Here is a 9,196-nt window from a genome sequence, read left to right as displayed (position 1 = left end):
CAAACTCTGCACATAATATAGATAACATCTATCTGAGGGTTGTGGAGATTGAATAAAAGCAGGCAAGCTTTGGAGGGTAGTCAAAATATGGAACAGTCAGTCTACATGGACTGATATCCCCATTTTTTGCTTTTATAGGAAACTTTCTGGCCAGAAAGTTTCTCCATAATATTGTACAGAGTAATAGTCACACTATTTAGCATATAATCCAAAAGTACTTATTCTAAAAATGGTCAGGAAAATGTGACGTTCTCAAGGGAAGAGAAAATCATCATATACCAACTCTAAGATAACCCACATGTTGGAAATATCACATGAGGTCTATTGTAACTAGTGAGGTAGAGAAAAGTTTACTTATAATGAATTAAAAGATAGGAAGTATCAGCCATGAAATAAAACAAAATCAGATGGCAATTCTAGAACTTAAAAATATATCAGAATTAAAAATAAGCTGTATGGGCTTATTAGCAGAATTAATACTATAGAGAAGTAAATGAACTTGAATATAGATTGACAGAAAATCTGAAGAGAGTTATGAAAGATTGGGGTGAAAAAATAGAACCCTAGAGATGTATGGGGGCAGTTTTGAAAGGTCTAATAGGCACAGTATAAGAGAAAGAGCCAGAAAAAATATTTGAATAAATGATGATAGAAAACTTCTCAGATTTGGTAAAAGGATTACGTTTATAGATTGAAGAAACCCTGAAAACTGCAACCAAAATAAATGCAAAGAGAACCAAAGTAGGCACATTAAAGTCAAAGTGTGGAAAACCAAAGATAAAGAGAAAATCTTGAAAGCAGGCAGAGGAAAACTAGATACTGATAAGGGGAACAATAATTTGAATTTCTATACACATCTCATCAGAAAGCAGGGAAGCCATAGAGGTGGAACAAAATCTTTAAAGTTCTAAAAGGAAGAAAAAAAATCTGTCAACCTAGAATTTTTTATCCAGTGAAAATATTCTTTAAGTCTTTTGGAAGAAAATGTAAAAAATTTTTGTTATTTGACTCTCATTACTGACTGAAGAAGAAAACCTGGATGATTCAGAGTATATACATGTAATACATGTGATAACTAACAGAAAGATTTGGGGAGAGGCTATAAATGCACCTATGTAGTTGAAAAGTTATGTATTTTGCAATGTGTCTTGATAGAATGATGTTGACTACAATTAATGGCTAAAACAAAATTATCAAAGTCAAAATTGCATGTCTTTTCTTGAATGATAGGTATGTATCCAGTATTTCATTTACCTACAGCATATGCTGTAGACCGCTCTTTCAAATTAAAGATAACAAAAGCCCAATTGAAAGGAAAAACAAAATAAATCAATGCTAACTAAATACAAATAATTAGCCTTCACTAATTCATCCATTCATTCTTTTATTAAACAGTTGGGCACTGTTCTAGATGCTAGGGATGTAACAATTAAACAAAACCAACAAAAACCCCATGCCTGTATTTTGGAGAAGTAGGGTTTGCAGTATCATGGGAGAAGACATAACAAAACAAAAGAAAAATATATAGTGTCTATATGGTGATAAGAGCTATGAGACACACAAAGCAGGTAAAAAAGATGGAAGTTGATGCTAGCCAAGTGGATATCCGGGGAAGAGCTTTAGGGGTAAATGCCAGAGGAAGAATGAATGCCATTAGCAGAAGCTTACTTCACAGATTAAAGAACACTGTGACTATGTTTTCCTGTGACTGTCACAGAAGGAGCAAGGGGGAGAGTCAAAGAAGATTAATTCAGAGAACAACTATATGCTTTCAGAGGATTGTTATGACTTTATTTTTGCTCTTGAGTGAGAGGGACAGGCATTGAAAAGTTTTGAGTGTCCTGGCCTGATACCAATTTGAAAAGGATCACTCTGGTTACTATGGTAAATAGGGAGAAAAGGTGGAAATAGGGAGACTAGTTAGGGGGCTGTTGCAGTTATTTAGTGAAAGAGCTCTGGAAAGTATTGAGACTTGATTAGATTTTTGATAAAGCATATCTAAAATATCTAAGACTCTAAAAGGTCAGCTTTTGGATATACTTTGGAGGTAGTGCCAGTAGGATTTTCTGTCACTGTGAACATGGGGTAAGGGAGCAAGAGAGGATTGAGAGGAGCAAGTAACCCCATGAAATTCAGCCTGAACAACTGAGCTGATGGAATTGTCATTTACTGAGATGGGAGGACTATGAAGAAATAAGTTTTGGCAGAGAAGATCAAATATTAGGTTGTGGACATAGGTTATGGGCATAGTTGTTTGAGATGCCCTATAAACATCTAAATGGAAAAATGAAATAAGTGTGAAGTTTAGAGGTGACATCTAGGTTGGAGATAGAAATTTGGCATTGGCAGGATATGGACAGGATTTAAAGGTAAAGGACTGGATTTAGGTGCCAATGAAGTGAGTTCAGAGAAAAAGATAACTGAGAAATTAGTCCTTGGGAAAGCCAGTGTTTGTAGGTTGAGGAGATGCAGAGGAACCAGCAAAGGAGAAAGAGGAGAGCAAGGGAATAAGGAGAAAAAGCAGGAGAGTGTGGTGTTTCAGCTTGACCTACTTGAAGTTAAATCTCCTTTCTTCATTGAGGATACTGACTGTCAAATACACACAGGATAATAGGTTAGAAAATCCCATAATTATACACAAAGAACAGCCTCAGAATAATACTACCAATAATGCCCAATTGTTATAATTACTGAAAATACAGTTAATTTGTTTTTTTATGTGTTCTCTTCATTCTCCCTCTTGCCATTTTTAAAATAGTTGAGGCATGTTACAAGGTAAATTATGTTCCCCTACAATTCATTAAAATTCTCACCCTCAGTAGCCTGAAATGTGACTGTTTTTGGAGACGGGTCTTTAAAGAGGTAATTAAGATTAAGTGAGGTCATTTTGGTTATTGGGTCCTAATCCAGTATAACTGTATCCTTATAAAGAGGAGGAAATTAGGACTCAGACACATGCAAAAGAAAGACCATGTGAAGACACAGGGAAGAAAAGGTAGTTAGGCTGCCCTCAAACCAAGAAGAGAGTCTTCAGAAGAAAACCCCGCTTACACCCATATGTTAGACTTACAGCCTCCAGAACTATGAGAAAATAAACAACTTTTATTTAAGCCATCCAGACTCTGGTACTTTGTCATAGCAGACCCAGCAAGCTAATACAAGGTCTTATCTATATTGTGAGCACACACAGTTATTACATACCATTCTCTCTTAACTCTTATTTAATCATCGTCCTATGAGTACCTGTGTGTTTAAGGCTTATATTATTTCCTTATATTGATGTGTTTTGGCTGTGTTTTAGCTCTTTCTTTCCTCAGGAAGAGTTCATGGAAACAGTATTTCTTGAGAAATGCATTTTGATACTAGTTTGTAAGGCACTTTATGTTTTTTACTTGAAAGTCATTTTGCCTGGCTATAAAAGCCTTGACTTTTCTTTCTCTCTTTGGATGTCTTAAATATGCTACTAATTTTTCCCTGGCATGAGGTATTAGTATTGAAAGTCTGTTGACAATGTAATATCTTCTCCATTACAAGACACTCAGTCTTGTTAGATGTTTAAAGGATTTTTTTTTTCTTCTTCCTTAAATCTAGTAATTTTGTTAGCTATGTCTTGGTGTTGGTCATTCTAAGTTAATTTCTCAGGTATGTGGTGTGCACTTTCATATGTAGTTTGCATCTTTTCATATTTTAGGAAATTGTTCTTATACTATACTTTTAGAATTTCTTCTATTTCCTTGCTTTGGTTTTCTTCTCCAGAGACTTGACTATACAGGTTTATTTACATTGCTTATCTTTAACATTTCTCTTAAATCACTTATTTTATTTCACTTACTCTTAAATCTTTATCTCTTTCTTTATTTCGCTCTCATTTTTAATTTTAAAAGTAAAATAAAAATTATAGAAAAGCTGCAAGCACTATGCCAGTCAGTTTTTTTCCTGAACTATGAGAGTAACTACTGACATGATGCTCCATCATTCCTGAATGTTATGTTCCTACAAACAAGAACATTCTTTCACATAATTATTCTGTAACATAAAATCAAGAGATTAGCAATGATTTGTTACTACCATTTAATTCTCAGACCCCGTTAAAATTTTGCTAATTGTTGTATATTTTATAGTAAAAAAATCCAGTTTACTGCATTTACATTATAATGCATCAAACAGCTTCTCAGTCTTTCCTTCATTTTCCATATGGATGCCCTCTTCACCTGAGGCAGGTGCTGGCTTCTTTTCTGGTTACCCTCCATCATGGATGCCCTCTTCCTCAGTTCTAGCACAATACACTGAGCTAGGCTGTTAAGCTGATGCCTTCCCTATATCCTTCTGGAGCCCCAGGTTTCTTTACCTCCTGCTGGGCAGCCCTCTTATTCAGATGCTACCCTCTCTCTAGAACTCTTGACACCCCATCCTGGCTTACTGCTTTAGGCAATGTGCTCCCTGCCCTGCTGGTGTTGTGCCTTCCCTTGCCTGGTTGCTTCCCTTTGTGCATATTTTCTCATCTTCCTCAACCTACAACAAACTGAGCCAGGCAACCCCCTGTGAGGATGCCCTTCTCTGGCTGCCCAGGCTCCAACATGTCAAAGCCACACACCAAATGAATGATTTTCAACCCCCACCCTAGGTCCAGCTGCCTCCCATGGTTTGCCCTCTCCTCTCAGGCGGATGCCTTCTCACCCTTTTCAGGCTCTGACTCTCTACACAGAGAAGCCCTTAGAGTACCTAACCTTCCTTACCTTGCACATACTCAGAAACTTTATGTCAAGGCACAACCTACTTGCCTCTTCCTTGTTGTTTCAGGTAGACGCCTTATCACTTTTTTGGAATTCTGACTTCATGAACTGGGCAGCTCTCCTACCTACCCTTCCTACCCTTCTTATGCTCTGACATCCTGCAACAAATTGCACTATGTTGTTGGCTGTAGGTTTTTTATAGATGCTTTTTTTTGGTAGTTAGAAGTTCCATTCTATTCCTAGTTTGTTCAAGGCTTCTTATAAAAAGTGTTAGAGTCTGTCAAATACATTTTGTGTATCTGTTGAGATAATATTAATATGTTAATCAGTCTAGGTACAGGCTTGTTAGTAGTGTTGATATTTTCAAAGAACTGGCTTTTGATTTTATTGTGTTTTCACAGTTGCTTTCTTATTGTCTATTTCATTAAGTTCTTCTATAATTCTTTTTATTTTTTTCTTTCTGCTTGTTTTTAGTTTGCTTTTTTGCTTCCAGGGTCATAAGGTGGGAGGTTTAGTTGTTGATTTGAAGTCCTCTTTTTAAATACAAACATTTACATGTATAAGTTTCTAAGTGCCTTAACTGCTTATATTTTGGTATTTGTGCCTTTATTCATCTCAAAATATTTTGTAATTTCCCTTTTGATTATTTCTTCTTTCTAAATAACATCGGTTATTTAGAAATGTGTTTATTTCCACATATTTGTGAATTCCTCAAATTCCCGTATATTAATTGTTTCTAACATTCTAGTTTGGACAGATAATATACTTTGTATTATATCTGTCTTCATAAATTTATTGAGGTTTGTTTTATGACCTGAGTTTGGTCTATCCAGGAGAATGTTTTGTGTGTACGTATTTTTTGGAAACAGGGTCTCTCCTTCTGTCACCTAAGCTGGAGTGCAGTTGTGCAGTCCTAGCACACTGGAGCCTTAGACTCCTGGGCTCAAGTGATCCTCCTGCCTCAGCCTCCTGAGTAGCTGGGACTATAGGCACAAGTCACTGTGTCTGACTAATTTTTCAGTTTTTTTTATAGAGACAAGGTCTTGCTAGCTCAGGCTAGTTTTGAACTCCTGGCCTCAAGTGATCCTCCTACCTCAGCCTCCCAAAATATTGGGATTACAGGCATAAGCCACTGAGCCCAGCTATGTGTACTTTAGAAGAATGTGTATCCTGCTGCTTTGGGATGGTGTGTTCTGGAGTTGTCTGTTAGTTCTGTTTGGTTTTTGTTCAAATCTTCAGTTTCTTTCTTGATTTTATGAATGGAAAGTTGAGTATTGAAGTGCCCAACTATTATTGTTAACTTGTCTATTTCTTCCTTCATTTCTTCAGATGTTTCTTCATGTATTTTGACACTCTGCTGTTAGGTGCATTATATGTTTACAATAGCTATATCCTCCTCATGACTGGCCCTTTTATCATTATCCAATGTCTTTTTAATATCTAGTAATATATCTTGTTTTAAAGTCTGTTTTGTCTGATATTAGCACAGCCATTCCAGCTTTCTTGTGATTTATTGATATTTTTCCCATTTAATTTACTTTAAATATGTTTTTATCTTTGAATATTCTATAAGCAGTATGTTATTGAATCTTACTTTATTATACAGTCTGACAATCTCTGCCTTTTGATTGGATTGGTTATTTCATTCATCTTTAATGTGATTATTGATAGGTTTCCATGTGTCATTTTACTTTTTGTAAGCTATGTGTCTCATGTTCTTTTTATTTCTTTATTTCTTCTTTACTGCTTTCTTTGATAATTTTTTTTCACTTAAAAAAACATTTCCTTAGTGATTGCACTAGGGCTTACCATATACATCTTAACTCACTGGAATCAGCATCAGATTTATACTAATTTTATCCTAGTGAGTTATATAAATGTTACTTCTATATAGCTCTGTTTTCTCCGTTTTTTGTGACATTATTGTTATACATATAGTATCTGTATATGTTACAAACCCAACATGACATAATTATTACTTCATATAATTGTGTATTTTAAAGAAGCTGAGAGAAGAAAGGAGATACAGTATATGTTTGTAGATTTTATTATATTGATGTTCTGATTTATCATTTATGAATCTCTTTATTTGTTTCTGCAGATTCAGTTACCACTTGGAGTCGTTTCCTTAGCTCAGTATAACTGCTTCCACCCACCTTCTTTGTTATGCTGAAGTGGTCCGTATTGAAAAGCATGCATAATACTCTACTCATTTGAGTATAATTGGTACAAAATATATTCATACCTTCTTTTCTTCTTTTAAAATAATTATAACAGTTTTATTGAAGTATAATTTACATGCCATACAACTCATTAATGTTAAGTGTACAAGTCAATTATTTTTTATAAACTTACAAAGTTGTGCAGACATCACTACAATTTAATTTTAGAACATTTCTATCACCCCAGAAGGATCCTACCTGCCTATTTGCAATCACTCCTCATTCTCATCCATGTCCTATTCATAGTTTTATATAACAATTCTTCCTCTGAAAATCCTTCTGAAAGAAATAATACAATAAATATTGATATTTATATAAAGGCTTATACTTTAATGTAAATTATTTTCTTTTTAAATTTTTTTTTAGAGTCAGGGTCTCACTGTGTCACCCAGGGTGGAGTGCAGTGGTATGATCATGGCTCATTGTGGCCTCAAAATCCTGGGCTCAGTGATCCTTCCACTTCACCTCCTGAAGAGCTGGGACTACAGGCATGTGACACCACACTCGGCTAATTTTTAATTTTTTGGTAGAGATGGGGTCTCTCTCTGTGTTGCCCAGGTTGATCTCAAACTCCTGGCCTCAAGTGATCCTCCCACCTTGGCCTCTCAAAGTACTAAGATCACAGGTGTGAGCCATTGCACATGTCCACCTTTATATATAAATTTAAAGACATAGAAATAAACTAATACTACAAATAAGGGAAGATAAGAAAATTATCTTTATTTAATGGATTCTATGTTTATATTTAAATTACATTATACACTTTTTTAACCTGAAAGTATTAGATTTAATTACATAAACTTGTTTTCCTCCTACAAACCAAAATAGGGTATGGTATGTATCATGGACTCAGAAAAACTAAGACCAATGTATTTCCAAATAAGAATAGGTTTTATTAGACATCTTACATTTCCACAAAAGTATTTTAAATCTTTTAAGATAATATATTAAAACTTGTTAATTCCAGTGTAAGCAATATGAACAAAATGAAAGCAAGAGTTTTGTTCTAGACAATGGGATGTACAAATGTTTCAGCAGTGGTAAAATGCAGACACGGAAAGCTGATTTAGTGTTTAACAACATATCTTGGGTGCTTTAATTCATACATTTTTTTTTGAATGCAGATATTCTGAGTTCTTAAGCATTCTAGTGATAACACTACCCTCCTCATTCAAAAAAAAGTATTATCAATGAAATGCTTCAGACTACAGCATACACAAATTCTTAATTATTCATGTTGCTCTTGTCTTGGCACATGCATAATAATTAATAGTTTGCATCCAGTTTTGTATTAGTCTCTACACACTAGTCCAGAAGTAAAAACTGACATGATTGGTCTTCACAATGTCAAAATGTTTCAATTAAATTTTAAAATATAGTGCTTTTAGATAAAAATTCGGATTTCATGTTTCTCTTGAAAAATATGGAAGAACTAGCAACATTGAACAATTGACTGGAGCTGAGGAGTAGGGGCCACTTTTAGAAAGGACAAACATTCTCTAGTTTGAGGAAGTCCCTATCTGGCCAAATTCACTTACGTGCATATCTGTGTGCCTCCTGTGAGAACTTGAGTTTGGGACATTTGATCTAACCTTATTATAACATTGAGTGAGAAAATTGGAGCCACATCAGCTACATGACTTCCTAAGCTTGAAAAAGATAATTAGTGGCAGAGTCAGGATTTTAAGATGATTTCACTAGCGATACATTGAATATGGACTATAAATCAGAAGACTTAGAATTACATGCTGGCCCCTTCCCTTCTACATCTTAATTTCTTAACATTAAGCTTTCATAGTTGTAAGTTGAAAGTAATAGTAATATTGATATGTGATTATTGCAAAGGTTAAATATCATTTATCATTATTAGACTCATATCTGCAGAGCAATTTTAACCACTTCTAACAATACCTTTCTTGTTATAGATGGCATATGTTTAGTTGTCTTTCATAAAAAGTAATAACATGTTTTAACAAACTTCTCTTCTGAGTTTAGTATGTATATTGTGATATTATTGTTGAGTAGCATTGGTATTTCATAGGTTGATTTGCTTTTTAGTAAAGATATGAATATTTTTGCATATTAACTTTTTGTAGCCTCAAACGATAGTCATTTTTATAAGTAATTCATGTGTCAGGCACTGTTTATTTACATAAATACTTTTTAAAGTGTTAACAAGAAAAATTAAACTTATGCTATGATGTAGTCAAGTAAAATCCTATTATATATAATATCAGGTTT

Source organism: Pongo pygmaeus, chromosome 22 (assembly GCF_028885625.2).
Source record: "Pongo pygmaeus isolate AG05252 chromosome 22, NHGRI_mPonPyg2-v2.0_pri, whole genome shotgun sequence".
NCBI classification, from domain to species: Eukaryota; Metazoa; Chordata; class Mammalia; order Primates; family Hominidae; genus Pongo; species Pongo pygmaeus.
This window is presented reverse-complemented; position numbering follows the sequence as displayed.